The following is a 15,058-nucleotide window of genomic DNA, read 5'->3' as shown; positions in this document are numbered from 1 at the left end:
CCCCCCCCCACACCCACACCATCCCCACCCACACCCCTCACCATGCCCACTACCAAGAATCCAAAGTTCAGTTACCGAGAGTTGGAGGTCCTTGTTGATCAAATCCTCAGAGTCGAGCCACAGATCTTTGGAACATTGGTCAGAAGCACCAGCCAGGCAGCCAAAACAGCCATGTGGCAGACCATCGTCGATGCTGTGAATGCTGTTGCGGACACCAGGAGGACCAAGCAGGATTGCCAGAACAGGTGGTACGATCTGCGGAGGAGGGTCAGAGCCAAGAGGCAGGAGGAACACGACCAGGCCAACGCCACCGGAGGAGGGCCCTCCCGCAGAGCCGTACAGTACCATCCCTGGGAGGAGAGGGTGATGGCCATACTGCCGGTGGAGGCAGTTGAAGGAGTAGAAGGACTCCGAGACCCGGGTGAGTACACAAACAACGCACCTCACATGGGGGGAACTGCAACCACAACCAAAATCAATAACAGGCACGCAACCACCACAAGCCATCGCATTACTCAACCACACTCCATGAGCAGGCACATGCCACTGCTGCCACCATGCCCCATGCACCCAGCTGGACAATGTCAAGTCACAGGCCACAGAAGACAACAACACATGACACGGTAACCCGGATGGCGGGAGGCTGGGCACCAAGAATCACATAGTGCGACTCCAAAGCAGACAACAATGCCCTCTGCCCATATGGCCTAGGTCACAGCCAGACAAACACTGTGTCCCAACACAGGAATGACTTGCCAGCAAATGGCGGACGCCTTGCATCAACACATGGGGGTGAAGGCACTGTTTTGCACATGCCAGCAGCTAATGAACAGCCAACAGTGTGAAAGAGTGGCAGCACACACCACCACAGCAGCAGCGCACAGACACACAGCAAACAAAATGGGTGCCTGGAGATCAGAAACAAACTCACATCAACAGGCCAAGGGCCACTCAAAGATCTGCTAACAGTGTGTGCCCAGGAAGCTGGGCCAAGGTGACAGAGGGTGACACACGGAGGGAGGGAGAGGGGGACACAGAGGGAGGGAGAGGGGGACAGAGAGGGAGGGAGAGGGGGACTGAGAGGGAGGGAGACGGACAGAGGGAGGAGGCTGACACACGGAGGGAGGGAGAGGGGGACACAGAGGGAGGGAGAGGGGGACAGAGAGGGAGGGAGAGGGGGACAGAGAGGGAGGGAGAGGGGGACAGAGAGGGAGGGAGACGGACAGAGGGAGGAGGCTGACACACGGAGGGAGGGAGAGGGGGACAGAGAGGGAGGGAGAGGGGGACAGAGAAGGAGGGAGACACAGGGAGAGCAAATCAGTCCTTTGGTGTGTGGGAATGTCTGCTCGTCAGCAGGTGCGTGCATGTAGACAAGGGTGCCCAGTGCCAGAACCCCCCCTCTTCATCATGGCAAAACGCAGGGCCATGTTACAACCTGTACACGAGCACAAGGACAGCCACCTGCATCATATGAGTGTGTGGATCCACTCCATGTGCACATGTACAGTGCTACAAGGAAGGCGCAAACGCATAGCTCGGCACACATGCACACTCCACTGCTGACTGCAGTCACACTTGACGCAGCAAGTAAGACTGTGCCACACATAGTTAAAGGGGCCAAATTGGTGCCCAAGGGACACACACATGCACAAGTGCACTGTGAGTGGAATGCAAGACAGATCCTAATTCCAAGAGGAAATGTGCCAACTTTGTAACGGATGAAACATGGATGTTGCATGGATCAAAATTAACATTGTCTCTCTCACACACAGGTCAACGTCGTGCTGCACCCCCCAACACTGGGGGGGAACACTCACAGGACCCGGATCTGCAGGAGACCGATCCCACCGGCAGCGACCACTCTCACCACTCTGCGGACGACCCCGACCGACCTGGCCCCTCTGGTGTCCAACCACCTGCAGCACCTGCGTCAGGTACAACCGTGCCAACCACCACCCCCACTCCTGCCACATCCCAGGAGACACCCAGGATCCCTGCCCCAACACCACAATGCAGCCAGGCTCGCCAGGAGGGACACGGTGTCCCGGGCACCCAGGAGGAGGCAGGCGACAACGCCAATGCCACCCCTCAGGGGTCCCGGAGACCCCATGTGCCCACAAGTGCAGGCCAGACGCAAGTGGGCAGGGGTGGTGGGAGTGGAGAGCGGCGGAGGCGCGAGCCTGACCAGTTGGCTGGGGATCCGGTATTTTCCCATGTCCGTAACATCCTGGACTCATACCGGCAGGACACCACGGGCATGGCCCAGGTTGTGTCCGTCCTCGAGGGGATCAAGGTCCAGCAGGCCCAGCAACATGCGGAGCTAATAGCCTGTCTACAGCTACACCAACGGAGGATGGAGGACAGACAGGCTCAGCAAGTAACGGCGTCCCAGGGGATTCACGCTGAACTCCGTCGGATGGCCGACACCATGGCCGACCCTCCCTGTGCCAGAAGGCGGAGAACATCACCACCCACAGGGAGGGATCATGAGGAGGAGGAGGAAACATCCGACGGAGCATCCCAGACGTCGTCACGGCCTGCTGCTGAGGTTCCCCGCAGGAAGCCGGGTCGTCCACGGAAAGGACCGTGAGGGTGGCTGCTACATCACCATCTCCCAGGACACCTGGCCTGGCACCTGGCCCACTGGAGCAACAGCATCACAGCATCAAGAGACATTCTCTGCCACATGGCCCTGCTGGTCACTGGCTGACCAATGTTGACAAAGACTGTGGCATGGACTCTGAGGATTTCCAATGGCAAGGACACCAACTCCCCTACTGAACTTTGGATTCCCTAATCCCGGAAAGGCCCTCACTTGGCCCCCCCCCCAATAATAAATCACACTATTAAGAGTAGATGCCTGCTGGTAGCATTATTACCTAACATGTGTCTTGTACAGTCTAAACATGCCTGAGTCATCTGTTCACTTCAACCATCCACACCCTGGGGCCTGAGTCTGGCACAGGACACATGGGTCACAGTTTTCTAGGCAAGACAGACATGGAGCACCATACACACCCGTGATGGTCAGAACCAGCTGAGGGGGTGGCCGAACAACCGTGCTGACAGACACATTGAGTACAGCAACACTCATGCGCAGAGGTCAGGGATCCTGGCCCGTGTCCTGGGGGGCACCCAGGTACGTGTAGACAGGTGGCAGAACCATGTCCTGCAAGCTTGAGTCCGGTGGATGCAGAGAATGGGGTCATGGACAACGTTGGATGCATGGGGATGGCACATGTCACAATACCCACACAGTCATGGACATCATGCCCATTACACAGTCTCAGCACACACACACAGCTTGCATCTTGCCACTCGACACATTGACACATAGCCACAATCAGGGAATACCATGCCAGACATGCAGGATGCACCGTGCCAACACACCAGCATTGACTGAGAAGAGGCACCTTGGAGGCATAGGGACACCTTTAATAGTCATGTGTTTGGGATTGCAGAGGCAACTTGAAGTACACATGAACACATCATGTGGAGTAACATGTGGCTCCAACACTGGCACCCCCCTTCTGCAGCACAAATGCGTGATAGCCATGGAACTGGCACACAAGTGTCGGATAATAGCTAAATACCCACAGCTGCTCACGGAGAGCCTGCCATACACCATACATCCGCTGATGTGGAAGTCCCACGCCATGTCAAGACAATGTTAACCGTATGTGTCCGAGGGCAGTGTCACACACATTGATGCCTTCATCACAATCCACCATCCCATCACTGATGACTGACAACCAGGCAGCCCATCTATTCAGGTGTACCCAGCTGCATGTCGTGTCCCATGGGGATGCCACATGTCTGCAGAGGACCCAAACCCCGACCGGGGCAGTGTGCACACATCGTGAACAACTGCCACACCCAATACACCCCAGATGCATCCCTTACCCCATGGAGACTTCCAAACGTGTCCGTGCCTGTAACGCTGAGTCAGCCCACGATGCCATGTCCATGAGGAATAGCAGTGCCACAACAATGCAACCAGCAAACGGCATGCGCAGGTACCTGGGGAAGAGAGACACACAAGAAGTCAGCCACAAGAAGCACAGCCACTTGCATGTGCATTTACTCGACACATGTATGTATGACAACATGCTAGGTCACAATTATGCCTGGGGAAATACTACCATCACTGCCACCATCACTCCAGTGACACACCCACACACACCTCTGACCCACGTGCCATACATGCAGGTGGAGACACACATCACAACGCATGCCACACGGGGACCAATGCGTGCACACTCAGACCCTGGTACTCACCACTAAGCAAAGAAGTCGCGTATGAGCCGAGTCCGGATGTCCTCTTGCGGCTCCACATCCTCCACATCACTAGCCCCATTGCCAAGCCCTTCGTCCTCCACGGGTGGATGGTCCTCGTCATCTTGATCCAGGATGAGGGGCACAGCTCTTTCAACTGCCATGTTGTGCAGCATGCAGCAGACCATGAAGATCTTGCAGACCTTCGCCGGGGCATATGGGAGTGCGCCGCCGGTCTTGTGGAGGCACCGGAATCGGCTCTTCAGCATGCCAAACGTCCTCTCTATCACTCGCCTTGTCCGGCCATGGGCGGTGTTGTAGCGGAGCTGGGCCGGCGTGATGGGGTTGCGGAGAGGTGTCAGCAGCCAAGGCATGTTGGGATAGCCAGCGTCCCCTAAATGGAAAGCACATGGATATCGTTAGAACTGGCGAAGCGGTAGTGCTGCTCGGCCAAACAGAATACAGGACAGACAGACTGTACCCACCAACAACACATGCACGTTCGTTGCGCAGCTGCATCATCATATCAGGCATCCCGCTACGCCTCATGATGTAGGCATCGTGTGCTGATCCTGGAAAACGAGCACAGACATGTGAAATCACCATGTTGGACAGACACACCACAAGGGCATTGATGGAGTGGTAGTGCTTCCGATTGCGGTACGCCACCTCCCGTGCGTGTGGTGGTACCAAACCTACATGTGTCCCATCTATGGACCCAATGACATGGGGCATCCCTCCCAGGGCATAGAAACCACGCTTGACCTCAGTCATCTGTTCAGGGGTTGGGAACTTGATGAAGTCATCCAGGTGAATCAACATGGCCTCCAAGAAATCATGCAGCACACCGCTGAACATGCTCTGGGACATGCCACCAACATGAGCTATGGTATATTGGAAGGTACCCGTGGCAAGGAAATGTAGGGCAGCCATTACCTTCAGCTGGGGTGTCAGTGCCGTAGGATACCTGTGCTGCGGTTGCAGGTGTGGTGCCAGTCTCGCCGTCAGCTCCAGAATCAACGGTTGGGTGAAGCGGTAGAGCCGGATCCTGTCATTCTCCTGCATGGTGGCCAAGTCTGGAATTCTTCGGGCAACAGGAGGCGCTCTGCAGTAATTTGGAAGTGACAAGGAAGAGTGAGTGCACTACGAGAACAACTCATGTCTACTGAGCACATGTAAATCTGCCAATACACACATGCCACATAGGGAGTCAGGCATGTGCTACATGCCCAGGACACGTATGGATGCAAGGTGACACTCCTTCCAAGACCCAGCTACACACGGTGATTGAGAACCTCCCCATGCCACGCCATGGGAATAGCTGTGTCCCAGTGCAAGTGCACTGCCCGACGCAAGACAGGAGTGACATACACCCACACATCAGCAGAAGTGTGATGCTGATTGCAGAGACTGGCAGCGGAACACTTGAGCCACAGGTCACATGACATTACACTAGTCCAGCCCACACACCTTGCCATGAAGGTGCACATGTCATGACTCCCCACACATTCCTTGTGAGTTTGCTGACATGGCCTTGTCACGCTACTCCGTGTCCCTTGCATACATGTGCACCTCACATCCGGTAACACATGTGGCATGGTGTTGGGAACAGTGTGCAATGACAATCTACACACAGCCACATGTTGGTTGCTGCAACGGCTGCAGCTTTTGAGGGTGCAACAACATCAACCCGATGTAAATCCCGGACACATATATGGCATAGTCACATTGTGCACTGTGGGTAGTGATGAGTCATGTGTCATGACCCCTGTACCGGGCATCATGGGACACTTCCGTGTGTTGGTGTCCGTGCCATGCCAGTGACGCTCACCCCAAGTGCGCAGTCCCACATGCACACATGTCAAAGGAGTCAAGGGCATGCCTGGCACACATTGCACCCTCACACAGTACACATGTACACATCTCATCATACATCTGGTGCCTTCTCCACTCAGGAGGCATGTTCCACATCACAGCCTGTGACACCTGTGCCCAACACATGTGGTAATGCACAGACGATGCCCATCCATGGACAAGTATGTCCGCCCTATTCCGACATGTGTGTCGCCTATCACCACAGTGATGTGTAAAATCCGCCGTACCACCACTATGGGTCTGCACGCGTATGCGTACCCGTAGTGGTACGGACCGTACACTCGCATCTACGCTCACTATCACTATGGGTCTGCACGCGTATGCGTACCCGTAGTGGTACGGACCGTACACTCGCATCTACGCTCACTATCACTATGGGTCTGCACGCGTATGCGTACCCGTAGTGGTACGGACCGTACACTCGCATCTACGCTCACTATCACTATGGGTCTGCACGCGTATGCGTACCCGTAGTGGTACGGACCGTACACTCGCATCTACGCTCACTATCACTATGGGTCTGCACGCGTATGCGTACCCGTAGTGGTACGGACCGTACACTCGCATCTACGCTCACTATCACTATGGGTCTGCACGCGTATGCGTACCCGTAGTGGTACGGACCGTACACTCACATCTACGCTCACTATCACTATGGGTCTGCACGCGTATGCGTACCCGTAGTGATAGTGAGCGTAGATGCGAGTGTTCGGTCCGTACCACTACGAGTACGCATACGCGTGCAGACCAAAAGTGATGGAGAGCGTAGGCATGCATGTACGGGCCGTTGCCATGCATTTGGGGTGCCCTAGGGCCCCCACACGCACCGTACCTGTGTGTGATGCTCCAAATTACATGGGGGACAAGTATTAAGGCCTACATGCATGCTGGTTGTCATGGAGACCAAGTTCAAAATTGGAAATTGTTCTGGAAGGTGCACAGCAGAAGTCAGTTGGGATTTGTCTACTTTGTTGCAATGTGTTTGTGGGGCTGACATCATGCAGGAGAATGAAACCGATAGAGAACCCACAGACTGCTAGGTTTGAAGGGATTGGTGGAAACATAGGATGCAAATGTGAGTGACCAATCTCTCTGTACTCCTGTGCATGAGACTGGGCAGAAGGGCACATATAAGGCAGCCAGGTCCCATGAGGGAGCACTTGCCTGCACATCTTTGCATTCGTCGACCCAGCTGCTGCTACTGATTCCCTGGAACCATGTCAAGGGCTGTGGAGAGGACACAGCCATTCACCCTGGAGGAGAACATGGCTCTGCTGGATGTGATCCTCCCACAGTACTCCATGCTGTATGGGCGACCAGGTTATCAGGTGAGTGCATAGGCCACTGCCACAGACTGTCCCTATGTGGTGACTGTGACTTCTGCCATTGCGTCCAGGTGTAACACACATGCCATGTACTGTCGGGGGGGTCCCAGGGGGGGGGGTGCCTGATGTCTCCCAGCAGTGCCCTGAGACAGGAGGGGTGGGGGCCTATCACTCACAGCAGTGCCCTGAGACAGGAGGGGTGTGTGCAGAGTCCTCCCAGCAGTGCCCTGAGACAGGAGGGGTGGGTGCAGAGTCCTCCCAGCAGTGCCCTGAGACAGGAGGGGTGGGTGCAGAGTCCTCCCAGCAGTGCCCTGAGACAGGAGGGGTGGGTGTGGAGTCCTCACAGCAGTGCCCTGAGCCAGGAGGGGTGGGTGTGATGCACAGTGTGAGCCTAGATCATTGATTGTGACATTGCCATCATTCCACCTGTGTACCCACTGTGGCACGTACTGCTTTTTCCCTCACCAGGGGATGATGTCCCTATGACAAAGGTGCAATGCGTTGGCTGCATGACATGCCTTGTTGTTACCAGCTAATTTGTACCCATATGTCTCTCTGTGACATGTGGCTGGTGTATTGATGTGGTGTCACTTGTTCCTCCTCACAGGTAGGCGCCACTGCCAAGGAGCAGATCTGGCTGACCGCCGTCAGTGCCGTGAGGGGTGTGGATGGTCGGAGGCGGCGCCTGGCCCAGGTGAGGAAACGCTGGCAGGATATCCGGTGCTGGACGCGGAGGATTGCACGGCTCCTGCTGGGGGACTCACCTGAGAGCCACAAGAACCGCGGCCGCCGCCGTCTGAGCCACCTCCACAGGCGTGTGCTGCCGGTGGTCTTTCCAGACCTGGAGAGGCGCTTACAGGCGATGCAGCAGCCGGAAGGGGGTAGGTACATGTGTGTTTGTTGTGTGTCACCGGCATTTGTAAGGGCACAGTAGCATGAATCCACTGGCAGGGTTTAAAGGTGCTGTGCAGATCCTGTTTGGCCCAGTATAGCGCTGTGCCCCTGCCACCCTTCCCCTCCTTGCAATGTGTTCCCTGGTCTGTGTGTAGTCACTCCTTCCCAGGGTAATGTAGGCTGGCGCTTTGTCCACGGGAACAATGTCTGTAGCATCATGTGTGGGGGTGGTGTGTAACAGGTTGTGGGACCTTGCCTGTGCACTGTCAAGTTCACTGCATGTGGGTTCCATGTCAGTTGGCACTGATGCTGACTCCAGACATGGGAGTTGGTCTCTCATGTGTCATGCCTTACAGCGCGCATGTCCTATGTAGTGGCCTGTGACATGATGTGCATGACTGTGCGATACACATAGTGCAGGGATGGTGACGTGTGTTGCTGTCATTACCATTCAGTAGCATGTAGTTGCGTGCCCACTACTGTCCCCTGGGGCACCTTTTCCTCAGTGGTGTATGTGTCATCATGAACGTGGCCACTGTCAGTGTCTACAGCGTAAGTTGTGCTCTGTGCCATTGTCCCCTGTCACCATGTATATAGACGTGCTAATTTGTACAGGTGTCCACTGTGCAGCCTGACCTGATTGTCCTTCTTCATACTCACAGTTGCCAGTGCCTGTGTGTCTTGTTATACTCATCTGAGGATGGGCACTGGTACCTCATTATTTGTACAGGCGCACCTTGGCTGTTTGGCGTCCAATCTTGCTTTTTGCCTGCCCCTGTGTGTATCACCCAGACCATGAGATGTTGGTGCCACCTGTGTCTCCACAATTTGCCTCGTGTAGGGTCTTGTTGGGGCGGGCAATGCCTATGTGTTAAATCCTGATTACCACTTGCTGGGTCTGGGCAGTGTGTGATGTGCCTGGACACACACGCAATGTGCAGTGACCGAGTCATGTTGTGCATGTTTTCAGCATTACCTATGCAGCATGTGTCTCAAGTTCATGGATATGGTCCCTGGTCATCGGTATTTTCGCAAACGCTGTGTGGTGCAGATGCAGTGCTGGATTGTCCCCAGGACCTGGGTGCTATGTCAGACTCCTTTTCCTGTGTTTCGCTATTGTCTCATGCTCTCCATGGTATTTCAGTGGCATGGTGGCTCAACCAACTGTGTGTTGCATGCCCTACATCGGTACCCTGTTCAGTAGATGTTAGGGATCTTCCTTTTCAGGCCATGCAATGTTACCTATGTAGATTGGACTCATGTGACAGATGTGTACAGGTGTCTGAATAATTTCTGTCTCTCCACCCTGCCCACAGCATCGTCGGGGGACACAGAGGGAGACATGGACACAGACCAGGCGGAGGGACCGAGCACCAGTGCCAGCCGTGACATCGGGGCTGGCACATCGAGTGGGACAGAGGCGGAGGAGAGTGTGGCCGAGGACCTGTCGACTGGCACATCAGACTACGAAGCTGACAGGTCCGGGGACGATGTCTCCGAGTGGGCGGAGGCTGCACCAGCAGCTGACAGCGGAACAACACCTCGCACCGCCCCCTCAGTTTCCACCAGCCGCCTCCCACTTGCTCGTGTCCCTTCCCAGCGTGCCCGGTCACAGCATGTCTCCTTCCTGCCAGGCACCGCGCCCCCTGCCCCTGTCTCCACTGCTGCCGCCAATGCAGAGTCTGTGGACATCCAGCGGCAACTGCAGGTTGGTCAGGCTGCGATCCTTAATGTCCTCCATGCCCACGGCAAAACCCTCACCAACATCGAGGCTTTCTTGGAGGGCATTCATTCATCGCAGGCTGACCAACGCAACTTGCTGAGGTCCATCGACTCCACACTGACTGCAGCAGTGGGTCTCCTGCAGCGCGACCTCCCCCCACCTACCCCTGCCCCATCCACACTTCCCACTCCCATGCCTGTCACACGTACACCCAGACGTCGGCATGCACCCACATCAACGGACACGGGCACCACACCAGCAGGGAAGGTCCACCGCACTCCTCCTGACACGCACACACAGGGTGAGGTAGGCACACCCACTGGGTCGGGGGGCAAACGTGTGACACGCAGCCATAGTGGGAGTCCGCATTCCACCCAGTCCACTCCCTCCAAATCCCCTCCCCTCAGCTCTCCTGGCCACATCTCCCCCAAGGACTCCTTCATGGCCGCTCTGTCCCTGAGCCCCACAGTTACACCACCACGCAAGCGGTCACGGAGGTCCCCGGTCAGGGTGGTTGAGTCTCCCCCCCTGTCTCCACCCTCCCCCGGTGGCGCTGCGACCCATCCCTCTGACCCCCCCCCCTCCTTGGGGCCTGAGGTCCCTTCGGGTGCAGGGGACTCCCTGGATGACCTTGCAAAGGTGTGTAGTGCCATCCTGGCCTCCGCCTTTGGCACTGACCCACCCCCTGTGGTGGACTCCTCCATCCCTGCACCCACAACGCCGCCCCTTTGCCCTGATGTCCCTGCGGTGCCTGTTGCTCCCCCCCCCCTGATGCCCTCACCAGTGTGGAAGACGATGCCATTTGACTGTGCAGGCAAGGTAGGGGACACGCATCCCACTGTGTCCCCCATCCAGCTGAGAATCATTGACTGCCCTATGGGCTTTGTGAAGATTGAACTGCCTGCGATCCACGGACATTGTGCTCCTGCAGAATAAAGCTTAATTTTGTTTTCATTATCACACTACTGCTATGCTGGTATTGGTGTTGGTGGGGCTGCTACATGGTTTTGGGTGGTGTGTAAGGGTTTGGGTGTGTGGGATATGTAGTAGTGTACTGCTCATTGGTGGGACCCTGTGATCTGTGTGCCATCACAAGGTGTTGGCTAACTTTCTTTGTTCATGTAGGCAGTTACTGCATGGTGCACTTGTCCAAGGGTGTATTCCTTCCTCTGTGTACCCAGCTTTCTTCCCTGCAGGGTGTTCCCAATGTTTAGCGCAGAGCTGTGTCTACATGAGCTGTGTGTGTGACGGAGCCCTTCTACTTTGGCCATGCATGCAGGGCCATGTCTCCACCTGCGACAATCGTGGCATCCTTGGTGATCACTGTACTTGTGTGAGGAGTCTGTTGACATGAGTTCATGGGGACATGTTCCCTTGTAGCCAGTATGCATGTGGATAATTCTGGCCTCACACACATGTGTTACACCCCTCCAGTCTCAGGGCACTGCTGGGAGGACTCTGCACCCACCCCTCCTGTCTCAGGGCACTGCTTGGAGGACTCCACACCCACCCCTCCTGTGTCAGGGCACTGCTGGGAGGACTCTGCACCCACCCCTCCTGTGTCAGGGCACTGCTGGGAGGACTCTGCACCCACCCCTCCTGTGTCAGGGCACTGCTGGGAGGACTCTGCACCCACCCCTCCTGTGTCAGGGCACTGCTGGGAGGACTCTGCACCCACCCCTCCTGTGTCAGGGCACTGCTGGGAGGACTCCACACCCACCCCTCCTGTCTCAGGGCACTGCTGGGAGGACTCCACACCCACCCCTCCTGTGTCAGGGCACTGCTGGGAGGACTCTGCACCCACCCCTCCTGTGTCAGGGCACTGCTGGGAGGACTCCACACCCACCCCTCCTGTCTCAGGGCACTGCTGGGAGGACTCCACACCCACCCCTCCTGTGTCTGGGCACTGCTGGGAGGACTCTGCACCCACCCCTCCTGTGTCAGGGCACTGCTGGGAGGACTCTGCACCCACCCCTCCTGTGTCAGGGCACTGCTGGGAGGACTCTGCACCCACCCCTCCTGTGTCAGGGCACTGCTGGGAGGACTCTGCACCCACCCCTCCTGTGTCAGGGCACTGCTGGGAGGACTCTGCACCCACCCCTCCTGTGTCAGGGCACTGCTGGGAGGACTCCACACCCACCCCTCCTGTCTCAGGGCACTGCTGGGAGGACTCCACACCCACCCCTCCTGTGTCAGGGCACTGCTGGGAGGACTCTGCACACACCCCTCCTGTCTCTGGGCACTGCTGGGAGGACTCTGCACACACCCCTCCTGTCTCTGGGCACTGCTGGGAGTGATGGGCACCCACCCCTCCTGTCTCAGGGCACTGCTGGGAGGACTCCACACCCACCACTCCTGGCTCAGGGCACTGCTGGGTGGACTCTGCACACACACCTCCGATTTCTGGATATGTGCGCTTGGCACATACACGGTGGGGTTACGCACACTGCATTAGAGGTGAGGGTACGAGTCTACTGACACTGGTGTGGTGGGGGTACGCTCCGTACGTCCGCGGGTGTGGGTACGGGTCGTACTTACACTGTTGGGCAGGGGGGTACGCTCCTTGCATTCGCCGGTGGGGGTACGGGTCGTACTTACACTGTTGGGCAGGGGGGTACGCTCCTTGCATTCGCGGGTGGGGGTACGGGTCGTACTTACACTGTTGGGCTGGGGGTACGCTCCGTACGTCCGCGGGTGGGGGTACGGGTCGTACTTACACTGTTGGGCTGGGGGTACGCTCCGTACGTCCGCGGGTGGGGGTACGGGTCGTACTTACACTGTTGGGCTGGGGGTACGCTCCGTACGTCCGCGGGTGTGGGTACGGGTCGTACTTACACTGTTGGGCAGGGGGGTACGCTCCTTGCATTCGCGGGTGGGGGTACGGGTCGTACTTACACTGTTGGGGTGGGGGGTACGCTCCTTGCATTCGCGGGTGGGGGTACGGGTCGTACTTACACTGTTGGGGTGGGGGGTACGCTCCTTGCATTCGTCGGTGGGGGTACGGGTCGTACTTACACTGTTGGGCAGGGGGGTACGCTCCTTGCATTCGCGGGTGGGGGTACGGGTCGTACTTACACTGTTGGGCTGGGGGTACGCTCCGTACGTCCGCGGGTGGGGGTACGGGTCGTACTTACACTGTTGGGCTGGGGGTACGCTCCGTACGTCCGCGGGTGGGGGTACGGGTCGTACTTACACTGTTGGGCTGGGGGTACGCTCCGTACGTCCGCGTGTGGGTACGGGTCGTACTTACACTGTTGGGCAGGGGGGTACGCTCCTTGCATTCGCGGGTGGGGGTACGGGTCGTACTTACACTGTTGGGCTGGGGGGTACGCTCCTTGCATTCGTGGGTGGGGGTTCGAGTCGTACTTACACTGTTGGCATGGGGGGTACGCTCCATGCATTCGTGGGTGGGGGTACGGGTCGTACTTACACTGTTGGGCAGGGGGGTACGCTCCTTGCATACGCGGGTGGGGGGTACGGGTCGTACTTTCACTGTTGGGGTGGGGGGTACGCTCCTTGCATACGGGGTGGGGGTAGGGTCCGTACATATCCGTCCCCACGCTATGTGATGTTTGTGCGGCCCGTACCCAGGCCTTTGCCACGTGGGTGCGATCCGTCCCGCCATTGTTGGGGTGACGTGTGTGGGCGTGGTCCGACTCGTACCCACACTCTTCAGGCGTGGGTACGGGACGTACCTGTCTGGTTGTGTTGCCGGTTCGCGTGGTGACGGACTTCCGTTGTGGCGGTCGCTGGATTATCAGGACACGCCCCCACCCCCTCGTGGTGACCAGGGCATGGGAGTCAGGTATGTCCAGGCCATGTGTAGTGTGTCACTCATGTGGTTGTTTTGTGGCCTGCCCTGGTAGTGCCACCCCCACCCCACCCCACTTTCCCCCCTCCCTTAGTTATTCTGACCTTCTGCGGCGTCTGCGTCGTAACCTGTAGAGGAGGTGGACTGCTATGAGGGCAGGGATGACTCGTAGGTTCGGGTCCATGTCTGTCCGTCACGTACTGGTCCTCCTTGTTCGCGTCGTCGTCTGTCCGTCGCGTACTGGTGGTCCTTGTTCGCGTCGTCCTGATTTCCCGGCAGTTTTTGGCTGCCGCAAAATATTCACCGTGCGGGGTGACGTCGGTGCGAATCGTGATTCCTGGGTCGTGAATGGCTGGCTGCGTGCGTCCCGACGTCAGGTCGGCGCTTTCCCGGATCGCATTGGTAGGTGTTTTTTGTTCGGTCGGTCTTTTTTACGATTCGTACGGTAATGGTGTACCCGTGCGAATCGTAATTCCATGTTTGTATATTTTGACGACCGGGTACGCGTCGGACGGAGAATATGCTCCGTCCGACGGTTCGTACCCGGTTTTTACCGGATTGTGATCGGCACCTCAGTCTTTACCCAATCCAGCAAATTAAGGCATACTCTTGCTACCTATTCATCTTACCTAAAACCCCCTCACTGTCCAACCCTATACCCATCCCTCCAGTAAACCTTACGCCTTCCATAATTTCTAATTCTTTTGGTCTCTCTTCCCACACTACCCAACAGTAAGCTACTGCCACTCCTGGACATACAATTGCCCTCTTATGTCCCTGTTCCATCCTTTGAGTACAAAAACAGGTCTTGCAACCTTAACGTGCTTACCATTTCACCACCTGCTGCTTTGTCTCCCCTTAAGCCTTCCTCCCTATGCCTTAAGACGTATTCACTTTCCCATCCTAATACACCTCATAAGCTGACCTCCTTCCTTACTAATGAAAAAACAGAATACAGAGGAACAACCTCAGTCTCATTGAACTCAATTCTCATCTCTGTACCACCTTAACTGCTGACTAAGCAACAAAAGTGAAGAAGATCTACAAATGGCTTTTTATGGCTTTCTCGTGTGGCCAACCTACGAGATATCTACTTTGCCACATGAGTCGAACACCTCCAGGCTCACTAAATACAGGCAGAAATCACTGCCAATG

Source organism: Triturus cristatus, chromosome 2_2, assembly GCF_964204655.1.
Source record: "Triturus cristatus chromosome 2_2, aTriCri1.1, whole genome shotgun sequence".
In the NCBI taxonomy this organism is placed as follows: Eukaryota; Metazoa; Chordata; class Amphibia; order Caudata; family Salamandridae; genus Triturus; species Triturus cristatus.
This window is presented reverse-complemented; position numbering follows the sequence as displayed.